We start from the raw sequence: 15,907 nt of genomic DNA, 5'->3' as shown, positions 1-15,907 counted from the left end.
TAATGAAATGGTTTCTGAGTTCATGAGGATCAATATGGCATTTTCAAAGCTTAGCTGTTGGGTAATGAAAGAATTGGATAACAAAGGAATCAGTGTTTCAAGGTTTCAAGGATTTTGCCTTTCAAAGCATAGGATACAATGGTTTGAGTGTGTGGGTAATTCGATTCAGTGTTCGGTATTTAGTTTGTATGTATTTGTGGAGTAGTATCGTATACTTAAGGTTCGTCTTTGGGTATGCAATAATCAATGGCTTAAAAAGAATAGGGTTTACGGCTCAAGAACAATAACTAGAATCAGGGTTTGGGTTTCAGTGCTTCAAAGCACTTGCAATATCAACAGGACTACTAAGTACTACAATATCTCGAGAAAGTTCAGAACACTTGCCTGATATTAGCTTACTATACTGTACTGGCTTCCAATCTCAACCGCCTTACTCCTCAACTACCTGTTTCCCTTTCCTACGTCTTACCTCTTCTTCTCACATATCATAAACATCTATCAATATTCAACTCATATGATTATATTCAACACATACTTCTATCTACCCTTCGTTTTACCCAAATCCGATTAACGGATTGAAAGTTATGCAATGATCAAGTAAATATCGAATATACAGACTGACAGTCAACCAACAAGTCACATATAACACATAATACGTCACATAATCAATGATATATCTTTTATAAAGAAATTCCGGGTCATAAATAGGGTTTCTGGTATTTAAAATGATTTTTAAAACATTTTTCGGAATTAAAACGGGTCGTTGGATCAATTTCGGGGTAATAAATAGGGTTCGGTTGGCCAATTCTGGCTTCGAAACAATTTTATAATAATTATCGAGCCTTGGAAATAATTTAGAATAATATTTTAAAACTCGAAACTTTTTTCGGAATTTTTAAATCATTTTTAAATAATTAAATCTAATTAAATAATTAATTAAAATCAATTAATAATTAATTAAATCAATTAATCAATTAATTTTCAAATTAATTTTCAAATTAATTGACCAATTAATCAATTAAAAATTAACTGAAATTAATTAACTAATTAATTCAGATTTATTTTTGAATTAAAAATAATTTTTGGAATTAATATAATAATTTTTAGAATTTTCAGAAATTAAAAACGAATTTTTATAATAACAATAAATAGGAAATATGATTTTTGAATATTTTTAAAACAGGAATCCTAAATTTGCAAAGTCTGGAAACTTCAGGGACCAAACTACATCGTCCCCAAAAGTTCAGGTATCAAACTGCAATTTTACACCCCGTCGCCGGAAAATGCAGCGGTGGCCGGAGAACACGATTCCGGCCTCCTCACCTTACCACAAGCTCCAGATCACATCTACAAATTATCAGGAACACAACCATGCAATCAAAACAACCTAACAATCCCTGAGTTGGCCGGAATTTGGCCGTGAAGTTTGCTAATTTCCGGCGAACTTCGAAAATATTCAAAACACAACTCCCTTCTCTACAGACCTCGTTGATTCATGAAACTTATACGACTGGATTGCAAATTTCACAGAGAACACAACCCACTATACCACAACATCTATCTATTCCAGAATAAGAAACCCCCAAATTTCAATTAAGAACATTCATACGGATTATAAACCCTAATTTTAAAATTCGAAAATCAAACTCAATTTTGAACATGTTATTGAACTCCAAATCAGACGTATAATATATCAAAATCATCAGGAAAACAAGCTCTACAACATGCAATCATCAAATCACACAAACAATCATCCGAACAAAAATTCATATTTTTAATAAAATAAATTCGAAAATAAATAAAAATATAGAAAATAAACCTTGATTTCTGCAGTAAAACGAAGCTCAGAATCTGGTAGAACACTTCAAATCCTTCGTTTTGGTTACTCAAGCTTTGAAAACAGAGATCGGTAACGCCTTCGTTTTGCTGTTTGATTCTTAGAACAGTTTATGAAATTATGGTTTTTCTCTGGAAAATTATATAGTTATCTGTCTGCAAATGATTTTGATACGAAATAAAATACGGAAAAAGGCTATTTATATTTACGAAAAATTAGTATCCCGTTGGATCATTCCGGATATAAAATGGTACGTTTGATAGGGATAAATAAATCCTGATTGTATAATTAAATATTGCAAGGTGTAGGGCTGCTAGGCCCAATAAGAAGATGTATGACATTCAGACCAAGAAGGTCAACACATTGATCAGGCCTGATGGACCAGATCAGGCCTGATGGAACAAAGAAGGCCCAAAAGCCCTGATTATTTATTAATTTCATAATTAATAAATAAAGGAGGAAAACAGCTATTAAGATAAGTCCTAGTGGGGATATAAATCCTTGTAGATTGGCCTCAAGGGGACCTAAAAGGATAAGGAATCAGTTTCCTACTACCTAGGACTCCAAAGTCCATTCTAATTATGAGACTTGCCCATTAAGTCTCCTATACCAAGTCCAATTCAAGGACTCTCAATATCTATATAAGGGGTCTCGCCCCTCAAATCAGAACTACGTTTTTTGGCTTGATTATCTAATTCACAGAGATACGTAGGCATCTCGTAAAGGCAGAATTAAGCTACGAAACACGAGAGCAGCCATTAAAGGCCTTGAGCTCCCGAATCTTAGTAATAAATACAACAAATAATAACCTTAGTTTTTTATCCAGAACATTTGGCGCCGTCTGTGGGAAGTGAACAACAACCATGGCGAGAACACAGAGAACAACTAGCGCTTTGGAGGAGGGAACACCATCAGGGACAACTCAGGTGATTTCGTGAACCGTAGAGATTCCTCCCCACTCAACTTATGCATCTACTCAAGCGGAAACCCGGATTGGGGCAACTCAACCTCAGCCACAAAGGACGACTCCCCCGACTATTCAAGGTACGAATCCTCAAGTTCAACAAGTACATATACCTGTGAATTCTCGACCCGTCGGGTATGAATATTCAACTGTTGTTACTACTAACCCCCCTTATGGGATGTAATAACCCCAATTTTTGGGAAATTTTTGAAACCCTTATGAATAGTGTTTTTGCTGAATGAGAAAACTTTTCATGCCACACTATGTAGGGGTTCTGATATGGATATTCTGAGATTTTATTAGTACTTTATATGGGATATAAGTGTATGTAAAGATCGTCAGAATCCAAATCCGAACACTTTGATTTTTCCCGGAAATACACTAGATACGGAAAGATTTGAGAAAAATGTAACAGGATAAAAAGGATTTAAATTAAAGGATTATAGCAGAGGATCATAAAAGGAATATAATATATTGAGAAAGGTTGAGGGAACCTAAGTAATAAGATCCCGGGTATGATCCTTCAAACGATAAACGAAAACGAAAGTTAAGCGAACCGTATAACAGATCAGCGGTCATTAGGCAAACAATTAGGAAGTTAATCAAAGGGATTAGAGAGGATGATGTCACCCAACCAATGAGAAGAGGACAAGGAGGGGAGGATGACATCATGAGGATGACACAAGCATGACATGGGAAGGAAGGAGATGTGGTGGCTTTTTAACCACACAAAATCAAGGGCAACTAGGTAATTTACTAAAACAAACACAAAAATCAAACCAACCAAGCCAAGCAAATCATTTTTCATCAAAATCAAAAAGAACCCAAGGCATTGTTCTTCATGCTCTCGGCCAAAACAGAACCAGAACACTAAAACTGCTGTATCTCCTTCATTTCTCACTCAAATATTGTGTTCTATAGCTCATTGGAAAGGTATTGAGATGGCCTACAACTCTTGTTCACAAGTCTCGTCCAAATAATCATGGTAAGACCCTCATTTTTACAGTTCTTTAAATCGGACTTTTAGAAACTTCAAAGCCTAACTTTGTGTTCTTGATTTCTTTGGAAAGATCAAGCTTGTAGGAGGCTCCCTAAGGCTTCCTAGCAACTTAACACCTCCCAAGGAAGGTATAAACTTCAAACCCTAGCCTTTACTTTATTTGTTAGTAAGTTTAATGGTTGGTGTTGTGAAATGAGAAGCATGGATTGTGATTATTAGTAGTTTGGTTTGATTTGGAAGTGTTTTTGGTAATTGAAGCTTGATTATAGTTCATAGGTCGTGATTGTGGTTGTTTGAGTTGAAAACCTTGGAGATTATGGACTGATGTGGTATGGTTTAGGTGAAGTTTTGTTTTATTGATGGTTATGAGTTGGTTGGTGGTTAATTGGAGTAGTTTAAACATTGGTAATCGCGTAAACATAGCCGTCGTAACGTCCAATTTTCTTTGGACTATTTTTGTGCATAACATTAGGACCCGAGAACCCCCTGCTAGATTATGACCACTACCATGTTTAGATAGCTCATGTTACGAGCTTCGTTTTGATATGTAGTTCGTTCGATTCCGATGCACGGTTTAGGAGAAACGACCGTTTCAAGTAACGGCGTTTCGCGAACGAAACTTTTTCCCTCGCCTTACTTCGAAACATAGGTTAAAGACCAAAAAGGGTTAATTAATGTATGAAACATTTATGGTAAGTGTGTTAGGCAGTTGGTAAGACACTCGCGAAGGAATCGCTTTAAAACTCGTAAAGGTTAAATTATTAAAAATGGTGGAGCCGAGGGTACCCGAGTGGCTTAAGCGAATCAGTGAGCGCAAAACAAGCGTTAGAGTCTAAGTTAGTTAAAGTATAGATTTACAAGTGACTTTGGTTTAATTCCAACTTACTTGTTGTTTATAGGTTACCAGACTCGTCCCGAGCCATTCGTAACCCCAGTCGCTCAGGCAAGTTTTCTACCCGTTATACTGTTGTTGTGATGTAAATATATGTATATGCATTATCTTGTGATATTGCATGATTGTTATTAGCAAATTTTGCGATATATTGGAGCATGCTAATATGGTATATATGCATGTCTGTTTCGTAATCTGGTTATCTATCTGTTGATTTCAATACTTATAGTTGCATAATACCTATGCTAGAAATAAGCAAGTAGTTGCGTATACCCTTAGTATAGGGGATAAAAGGTGAACATATTTCTAAACCGGGAGTCGATGTTCCCGAGTATATTATATATATATATATATATATTTATTTATATATATATATATGGATATAGTTTTTAAAACTATTAATCGAATAAGGTTTATTCGATAACTTTAACTTTATTTTATTATTGAATATTATTTCGAATATTATTCGAAGGCGTATGACTCCTTTACATTATTTATTGGATATTACTTGGACATTCATTTGAGGATGTATGACTCCTTTATTTTATTTAATGAATATTATTTATAATATTCATTCGAGGTATTATGACTCAGCTTATTTTATTTATTGAATATTATTTGAATATTCATTTGAGGATCTATGACTCCGATTATTTGCTGAGATATATTCTTTATTTTATTAAAGAATAAGGTGTCGATAATCAAACTTATTTTTGATTATTCAAATAAAGATATTACTTTCGTATAAGTATATCTTTGATTATTTGCTATTCATTTCAAGTATAAGTTTTAATACTTCTACTTCAATTATTTTATAAAGATTATTTTTTTATGGGAATATTATTTAAATAATAATATTCAGACATTTTCTAAATATTCTGGGGACTGATTTACTTCATTAAATCAGTTTTACTCCAAACACTCTTTAAAGTGTTTTCGAGTCTTCAAAATTATTTTTAAAAGTTAGAGCGGATCCCAAAACTCATTTTTATATTTAAGATCCTCCTTTTGAAGGGGATTTAAATACTCGCTCAAAACCTGGGGGATCCGGCTCGGTGGTGTGTTTTATATTCGCAACAAGGTTGCTGTCTTGGTAAAAGAGTTTTTGATTACTTACCCAATATTCGGGAAGTAAAATTCTTGGAACAAGTTAATCCATTAACAGGCATCGCCTGGGAAATATCGGTGAGTTTTCCTTTCCAACTAGGTACGACTTCTTGGTGGAGCCGTATCAACAAGTTTCTACTTGGGGAAAGGGGGAAACGAGCTTTACGTTTCAGAGTCATGGATTTCATCTGAACTAGGAGTGGCGTAAGTGGTCGAGTAGCGCCGGCCCAGCCTTATTATATTGGCCCAAATGGCCTGGAAGTTCCGCTAAGGCGGTCCATTCCTTAGGAGTTCAGTGTTCGGTTGACAAGTAAATCCGACAGGTTCTCCTCTACATGTAGAAAATGGTGGGGTTGTACTACTACGACTGATCATCGTAAGTGGTCTTCCTGGCGCGGTAAACTCCCGTAATGAGTTCATCATCCAATTGGATATTTCTGCAACACTACCCAAAGCACTTCGATAGAAAGGCTACGGTTGGGCGATTGTTGAGTGTTGGCAGGGTCAAGTTTTCAAAATAATGTTTGCATCAAATGAAGTATCTCATAACTTCATTTTATTTTGATGATATTTTAAAGGTTGAATCTATTCAAGTATTATCTTGTAGTCTCGTCTAAGTGATGAACTTTGGAAACTAATTATAACTTGAATGGTGGTAGTTCAAGTAGTATTTGGAAAAGATATAAGTATATTGGAGTATTTTGTAACTTCATCTTTTAAACTTATATCTAGTAAATGATTATCTTATGCATGACAAAGATTTTCAGAAAAACGTTGAGACAAGGTTAGATATATGAGATCACCTTGCAACGATATTTTTATACAGTTATACACTGGAATTCTGTGTGTATTATGCATGGAAGAGGACTTCCAATATTTTGAAAAGTATATATGTATATATATATATACTGAATATTTTGCGACTTCATCGCATTAAGATATCAACTTGGTTCATTTCTTTTGACCAAGACTTTCATGAGTATTATGAGTAGGCTCATATATTGTAAATCATTATACATATTATTTTGGTGGGCTTGCTGCTCACCCTTGCTTTATTTCTTCATCACACAACAACAGTTAGGAAAGATGGCCAGACTCCAGCAGACCCAGCGCAAGCGCGTGGGAAGCGTCCTGTGTCTTCCCGTTGATGTTGTAGCTGCTATAGCTGCAGAGGTAGATCTATTGTAGATCAGACCATCTACTTTTGAGAATCAATTATGTATAATTATAACTTGTGGCAGATAATGGCAATTAACTGTAAATTTATCAAGTAATCATTTTGGGTTGTAATAACTTTTAAATTGTGGATTCAAAGACTTGTACTTATTTAAATTTCATCTCTGAGACTATAACGGGTTGTGGTGTGTGTTAGTGTGGGGTCACAACATAAGGTTATTTATTAATTAAGTGAAGTGATATTGTGGAAAGAAAGACCGTGACGACCCGGATCCCCGACCCCGGATCTGGGGGTGTTACAGAAATGGTATCAGAGCCAAGCGTTATAAACCTCAGAGATGATGGGACGTTAAGATAATAAGTTCACTAAGATAATAAGAACTCTTGCCAAGTTCATAGTCGGACTACCTAACGTAGTACTGACAGTTAAAACCCTTATGGGAACCCTTATAAATGTAGCGATAGAAGCGTAGTTCGTTATCGTATATGGTAGCGGGACTCCGAACCCTGAAGTTGAGGAACATCAACGCGATGATGTTTTATTACTAATTGGAGATCAGATTGTGGATCCAATAGAGCGTCCTAACGCAGGACCGGATGATGTTGATATTGAGGATGTAGCGGTTGAGGATGTTGTCCTAGAAGGGATAGTTGCTGAGGAGGATCCCATGGAGGATCCTGACGAGATTGGATAAAGGACCACTGATGAATTGATGACCCTGGTTGGGTCGACTACCAGAGGTAGGATTGGCCGGTCACTAGCAGAGGTTCGTTCAAGTTTGTAAAGATAGTAGCCCCTTTAACGCGGCTTACTCGTAAGACTGAGAAGTTCGAATGGACAGAGAAATGCGAGAACAACTTTTAAGAACCGAAGCAAAGGTTGGTGACGTTCCCTATGTTGGCGTTGCCGGATGGAAAATGAGATTTTGTGATTTGTAAGTGGCGCTTCGCATAAGGAATTAGGGTGCTTCTTATATAGCACAGCAAGATAATCGCGTCTGCGTCAAGACAATTAAGGGAATTTAAAATTCGATATCCCCACCCATGAGCTTGGGCTCGTGGCAATAGTTTTGCCCTAAAGATTTGAGGCACTACTTGTATGGAGAGAAGTGTGAGATTCACAAACCATAGGAGCTCTAGTACATTCTTACGTAGAAAGAGCTCAACATACGCCAGAGGAGGCGGTTAGAGCTAATCAAGAATTATGAATGGGAGATTCTTTATCATTCGGGGAAAGCCAATATGGTGGCTGATGCCCTTAGTAAAAAGGAGAGACTCAAGATGATAATGTCTTTTGGAGAGTTTATAAGAGATTTTGAGAAAATGGAAATAGTAGTGAAGGTAACCGGAGCTGGTACCGAAAAGCTGTTTGAGATAGCAATACAGCCCGAAGTATTGGAAAAGAACATATTGTGCCAGTAAAAGTGATGAATGAAGGCAGAGAGCCAACAAATAGGCATGAGATTAATACCGAGAGTGATAATAAGGGAATAATGAGGTATTCCTATAGAATTTGGGTTCCAAAGGTTTAAGAGCTTAAAGATGAAATCTTAGATGAAAGCTAGTTTGAGGAATAAGAGTTAGAGCAAACCCTGAACGTGATAGTCAGGGAGTTTGCCACCAAGACAAAAGGAACCCATAACATGATGAAGTGGAAAATGAGGATTTAAATTATGTAAGATGACCCCAATTATGGGGAGTAGGAAGAAATATTTAGACTGAGGAAACAAAAGTCGAGTAAGGACAGGAGACCCGAGATGGTACCCCTATACGGCAATTCATGGACCTGTCTAAAGAGAACTTAGACTATTATCCCCAACCACCACCCTGAGGAGACAGTGCGGTGGGAAATTCTTTCATGACCTTTAAGTCGCTAAGCTCTCAGAGTTCTAAGGAACAAGCTGACCCAGTCGAGGCAAGAGCCTGGCTAAAGGAAATAGATGAATCATTTGAGATTCTAAATGATTGACGAACCACAAAAGACTGTTTTGTCACTTACCCTCCTAAGAGAGAGACCACCCGCTGGTGAAAGGCCAAGGAAGGCACGGAGCAAGAGATTATAATAAACTGATTTAAGTTCAGTCAATTGTTTTCAGGAAAGTACTTCCCAAGGTTATGGAGATAGTGTAAAAGCTTAAGAGCCAGAACAAAGGCAGACGAGTATGATGAATTATGAATCTAAGTTGTAAAAGTTATCAAGATTCGTTCTGAAGACACGAATCCAGAATGACGGGATGTTTGAAATCAATGCTTATGTTGTGTTGGTTCATGAAATAATGATAAGAGAAAGGAATATAAAGGCAAGAGAGTTTGAGGAATGATAAGGGAGTTGGGTATGAGGAAACCCTAAAGACTCGTAGAAATAGAAATAGAAAAGTAGGTAATCGTCCGGATGAGAGTGATTCACCATGAGTTAAATTGATGGTTGAAGGTATAAGAGATACATATATTTTATCCCCTGTAAGTTGGGAAGATTCGAGGAAACCTTGAGATAATTCAAAGGATAAATAATGAGACGCGGATATACTGAGGAGACAAGAAAGTAAGAAATTAAGAAAATTGGGTGAAGGAAGTGACCTTCAAGAAGGTAAAGTGTAAGACCGGTGGCATGATACCCAGAAAGGGAGACGCCAGATATGAAAGATATCCCAACATTAAGATGACTGTTGAGATAAACAACAAAAGTAAATAAGGAATTATTAAGAAGAAGTTCACGTTGAACATGACCAATATCTTCCAGAACATCCATGTTATCATTACCAAATCAGGAAAGAAAAGCGGATGACCATTGTTATCTTTTGGAGGCCATATGGATTGACCTCAATTTGAATAAGGATGCTATTATGAAGTTAGGTATAGACTATCGAGGTGGGAATGATGAATAAGATAATCTATCAAGGATATATGACTTGATTTATCCATGGAAGGAGGCAGGTACCTTTTAAAGGTGGAATTAAGGATAGAACATCGGTAACTTAAAATGAATCCTAGGGGAATGCATAAAGGTTGGAATTTCACCCTTAATAGGGACAGTATGAGTTTTGACAGTATGATTTGGAAAGGGTTAATGTAGCAACAACCTTTAAGAATCAGTGGAGAAATTTTTCAGAAGTATATAGACAATGATTCTGGTATTATTAAATGGTATTTTAATATGCCCTGTATCTAGGGAATACAGGAGGAACGATTGAAGGATAACCTTAGAGGTTTTACAAGGAGAAAGGTAATATTCAAAATTTTCAAGAATATAAATGTTGATAAAGGAAATATGACGTAGTTATAATGTTGCCAAGTGGGGCACGTGTTAAACCACGAGAAAGTATGGATCGAACCAGTAATGGTCGAAATTATTCAGGGCAATTAGGACTTAAGATAAAAGATGTTCTAATTATGATTGAGAGTCAGTCATGACAGTGATTAACCTCTAAAGACTGAGGCAATAACTTATGGAAAAATGGTGATTTTTTTTTTTTTTTTACTCATCAGATTTTAAGGAAAGCATTTTCACATAAGCTGTGATTGAAATAAGGTAGAAAATTTATTTGGAGATGGTTAAAGTGACATTGACTGTAAGGAAATTTTACTATCAGGAAAGGCCAAAGAGGTGGCCGACACTTTAAAGGTAAGAGGATAATTATAGGCGCTTGTGCCAAAAGAATACAGTGATGATGGTTAAAACTGTGAAGGTTGTATTATGGTTTGGAAGATTGACATTCCTTCTGATGACTGTGCAATACCCAGCCGTAATAGTAGTTGGTAAAGGTTTAATTCGTGTAATCGCCATGAGCGGGCTATCTATCTTAGAAGGTACTATCTTGAGAATGAGCCTGGACCATGTTTCAAAAGGACTAAACGAACCTTTGAGATCAGGAGTGTTCTTCATGAATCAGAAATGGTGATTATGTTACCTCCTTAGAAGGATTTGATACGACATGTATGGACTCCGTATGGTTAGCTATTAAGATTTCATGGAAAGTGAATGATGACAGTGGGTCAGTGGTGGACCATAGTAAGGCAGCAATGATTCTGCAAGTAACGAGCTGATTACAACCGTGAGAGTTGTATTGGAATGGATGTTGAGATTGAGTACCACTAAACGGGCCGTGGTAGTGTATAAGTTATCATTGATAGACTAATTAAGTAGAGTATCTACCTATTAAATATTTATTCCCTCTTATGAAAAGGGAGTCGTATTATTATACGAGGAAGGTTGCGGTGCAAGCATAGAATTCTAGTAACGATGATGTCTAGAATGAGATCCCAGATTCGATTTTCGATGTCGAGGGAGTTTCAAAGGTAATTGTGTATAAGCTCGAGGAAGAGCATGGGTCCATAGAATGATGGACGGGATAGCGAAAATATTTAGGCACGTGAAATGCGATGCTATAATACTTGATGCGGATATAAATACATATATGTTTTGTTCTTCTATGACAAACCTCTATAGTTCAGAGGTAGATTCCAAGCCAGATATTTTATGGCAATAAAATTTTTATGAATATACAATTCTCTTCAATTCGTTCTTTTCTCTTCTTTTCATTTCATGTAATCTGAGAAGGACAACCCTTCCAGAAGGGGAGGTATTGCCGAATGACTATCTATCTGTGTGATAGAAGCCTAGTAGGATACCATCTATTGTTTAATTGCTTGTCAAGTACTAAAGGCTGGCCACCTTCTGTACTAACTATGCGATATAACAAGTGTTCATGATCATAGTGACCTCTCAACAAATTCCCTTACTTCTATTTGATTGATCAAATTTTGGAAAATAGAAACAACTGAAAAAGGAGTAATAAAGTGGTGGTAGTATGCGGAATGGGAACACATTCGTGATACTGAGGTTGACGTGGTTATTAAAAGGTTATAGAACGCTAGCGAGCAAAAGTATAACCCGTATAATATTAGAAACGGAAGGTAGTAGCGATTACGAACTGGAAAAGAATGGGTATTGAGAAGCAAGAGCTCTAATGATTGGAAGCTATGATGAGAGTCTGTGTAATAGACTTGTAAGAATTTGGAATGATCACTTAATTCGGATTGAGTTATCTTACGACAATAGATCATATGTCATTATCGAGATGTCGCCTTATGAGATCCTTGAAGGAAGACAATGTCGATCTCCCTTATGTTAGGATGAAGTTGTAGAGCGCAAGATGCTCGGACCCGCAGTAGTCCAAAGGACCAGGGATATAATAGATCTAATCAGAGGACGGCTGGTAGTAACCCAAGATGGACATAAGAGGTATGCTGATTTGACTCAAAAAGGACAAAGAGTATGAAATAGGGGGCCTAGTAATGTTATAGGTAACCCCTTGGAAACCCTTGAAAAAGGATTGATGAGGTTCGGAAAGAAAGGAAAGCTAAGTCTACAATTTGTTGGACCCTTGGATATATTAAGACGTTTGGGAAGTTAGCATATGAGCTAGCCCTACCCCCGAACCTGTAGCAAGTTCATAACGTGTTCCACGTATCAATGTTAAGGAAGTGTAATTCGGATGCCAGACAAATAGGGGCATATGAGCGCATAGACATGCAACCAGACGTAACCTATATGGAGCAACCAGGAAGGGTATAGAGTAAAAATGAACGAGTGCTTAGGAGAAGGGTTATCAAACTAGTAAGAGTTTGATGGTAGAACCACAATGTGGGAAAATTTACTCGAGAGTTAGAAAGTGCAATGCTAAGAGAGTATCCCTATTCATTTTCTATCTGATTCCGGGACGGAATCCTTTTAAGGAGGGGAGACTGTAATAACCCCAATTTTTGGGAAATTTTTGAAACCCTTATGAATAGTGTTTTTGCTGAATGAGAAAACTTTTCATGCCACACTATGTAGGGGTTCTGATATGGATATTCTGAGATTTTATTAGTACTTTATATGGGATATAAGTGTATGTAAAGATCGTCAGAATCCAAATCCGAACACTTTGATTTTTCCCGGAAATACACTAGATACGGAAAGATTTGAGAAAAATGTAACAGGATAAAAAGGATTTAAATTAAAGGATTATAGCAGAGGATCATAAAAGGAATATAATATATTGAGAAAGGTTGAGGGAACCTAAGTAATAAGATCCCGGGTATGATCCTTCAAACGATAAACGAAAACGAAAGTTAAGCGAACCGTATAACAGATCAGCGGTCATTAGGCAAACAATTAGGAAGTTAATCAAAGGGATTAGAGAGGATGATGTCACCCAACCAATGAGAAGAGGACAAGGAGGGGAGGATGACATCATGAGGATGACACAAGCATGACATGGGAAGGAAGGAGATGTGGTGGCTTTTTAACCACACAAAATCAAGGGCAACTAGGTAATTTACTAAAACAAACACAAAAATCAAACCAACCAAGCCAAGCAAATCATTTTTCATCAAAATCAAAAAGAACCCAAGGCATTGTTCTTCATGCTCTCGGCCAAAACAGAACCAGAACACTAAAACTGCTGTATCTCCTTCATTTCTCACTCAAATATTGTGTTCTATAGCTCATTGGAAAGGTATTGAGATGGCCTACAACTCTTGTTCACAAGTCTCGTCCAAATAATCATGGTAAGACCCTCATTTTTACAGTTCTTTAAATCGGACTTTTAGAAACTTCAAAGCCTAACTTTGTGTTCTTGATTTCTTTGGAAAGATCAAGCTTGTAGGAGGCTCCCTAAGGCTTCCTAGCAACTTAACACCTCCCAAGGAAGGTATAAACTTCAAACCCTAGCCTTTACTTTATTTGTTAGTAAGTTTAATGGTTGGTGTTGTGAAATGAGAAGCATGGATTGTGATTATTAGTAGTTTGGTTTGATTTGGAAGTGTTTTTGGTAATTGAAGCTTGATTATAGTTCATAGGTCGTGATTGTGGTTGTTTGAGTTGAAAACCTTGGAGATTATGGACTGATGTGGTATGGTTTAGGTGAAGTTTTGTTTTATTGATGGTTATGAGTTGGTTGGTGGTTAATTGGAGTAGTTTAAACATTGGTAATCGCGTAAACATAGCCGTCGTAACGTCCAATTTTCTTTGGACTATTTTTGTGCATAACATTAGGACCCGAGAACCCCCTGCTAGATTATGACCACTACCATGTTTAGATAGCTCATGTTACGAGCTTCGTTTTGATATGTAGTTCGTTCGATTCCGATGCACGGTTTAGGAGAAACGACCGTTTCAAGTAACGGCGTTTCGCGAACGAAACTTTTTCCCTCGCCTTACTTCGAAACATAGGTTAAAGACCAAAAAGGGTTAATTAATGTATGAAACATTTATGGTAAGTGTGTTAGGCAGTTGGTAAGACACTCGCGAAGGAATCGCTTTAAAACTCGTAAAGGTTAAATTATTAAAAATGGTGGAGCCGAGGGTACCCGAGTGGCTTAAGCGAATCAGTGAGCGCAAAACAAGCGTTAGAGTCTAAGTTAGTTAAAGTATAGATTTACAAGTGACTTTGGTTTAATTCCAACTTACTTGTTGTTTATAGGTTACCAGACTCGTCCCGAGCCATTCGTAACCCCAGTCGCTCAGGCAAGTTTTCTACCCGTTATACTGTTGTTGTGATGTAAATATATGTATATGCATTATCTTGTGATATTGCATGATTGTTATTAGCAAATTTGCGATATATTGGAGCATGCTAATATGGTATATATGCATGTCTGTTTCGTAATCTGGTTATCTATCTGTTGATTTCAATACTTATAGTTGCATAATACCTATGCTAGAAATAAGCAAGTAGTTGCGTATACCCTTAGTATAGGGGATAAAAGGTGAACATATTTCTAAACCGGGAGTCGATGTTCCCGAGTATATTATATATATATATATATATTTATTTATATATATATATATGGATATAGTTTTTAAAACTATTAATCGAATAAGGTTTATTCGATAACTTTAACTTTATTTTATTATTGAATATTATTTCGAATATTATTCGAAGGCGTATGACTCCTTTACATTATTTATTGGATATTACTTGGACATTCATTTGAGGATGTATGACTCCTTTATTTTATTTAATGAATATTATTTATAATATTCATTCGAGGTATTATGACTCAGCTTATTTTATTTATTGAATATTATTTGAATATTCATTTGAGGATCTATGACTCCGATTATTTGCTGAGATATATTCTTTATTTTATTAAAGAATAAGGTGTCGATAATCAAACTTATTTTTGATTATTCAAATAAAGATATTACTTTCGTATAAGTATATCTTTGATTATTTGCTATTCATTTCAAGTATAAGTTTTAATACTTCTACTTCAATTATTTTATAAAGATTATTTTTTTATGGGAATATTATTTAAATAATAATATTCAGACATTTTCTAAATATTCTGGGGACTGATTTACTTCATTAAATCAGTTTTACTCCAAACACTCTTTAAAGTGTTTTCGAGTCTTCAAAATTATTTTAAAGTTAGAGCGGATCCCAAAACTCATTTTATATTAAGATCCTTCCTTTTGAAGGGGATTTAAATACTCGCTCAAAACCTGGGGGATCCGGCTCGGTGGTGTGTTTTATATTCGCAACAAGGTTGCTGTCTTGGTAAAAGAGTTTTTGATTACTTCCCCAATATTCGGGAAGTAAAATTCTGGAACAAGTTAATCCATTAACAGGCATCGCTGGGAAATATCGGTGAGTTTTCCTTTCCAACTAGGTACGAACTTCTGGGTGGAGCCGTATCACAAGTTTCTACTTGGGGAAAGGGGGAAACGAGCTTACGTTTCAGAGTCATGGATTTCATCTGAACAGGAGTGGCGTAAGTGGTCGAGTAGCGCCGGCCCAGCCTTTTATATGGCCCAAATGGCCTGGAAGTTCGCTAAGGCGGTCCATTCCTTAGGAGTTCAGTGTTCGGTTGACAAGTAAATCCGACAGGTCTCCTCTACATGTAGAAAATGGTGGGGTTTGTACTACTACGGACTGATCATCG

The sequence above is a fragment of the Apium graveolens genome, chromosome 11, assembly GCF_009905375.1.
Source record: "Apium graveolens cultivar Ventura chromosome 11, ASM990537v1, whole genome shotgun sequence".
NCBI classification, from domain to species: domain Eukaryota; kingdom Viridiplantae; phylum Streptophyta; class Magnoliopsida; order Apiales; family Apiaceae; genus Apium; species Apium graveolens.
Note: the sequence above shows the minus strand (reverse complement) of the source record.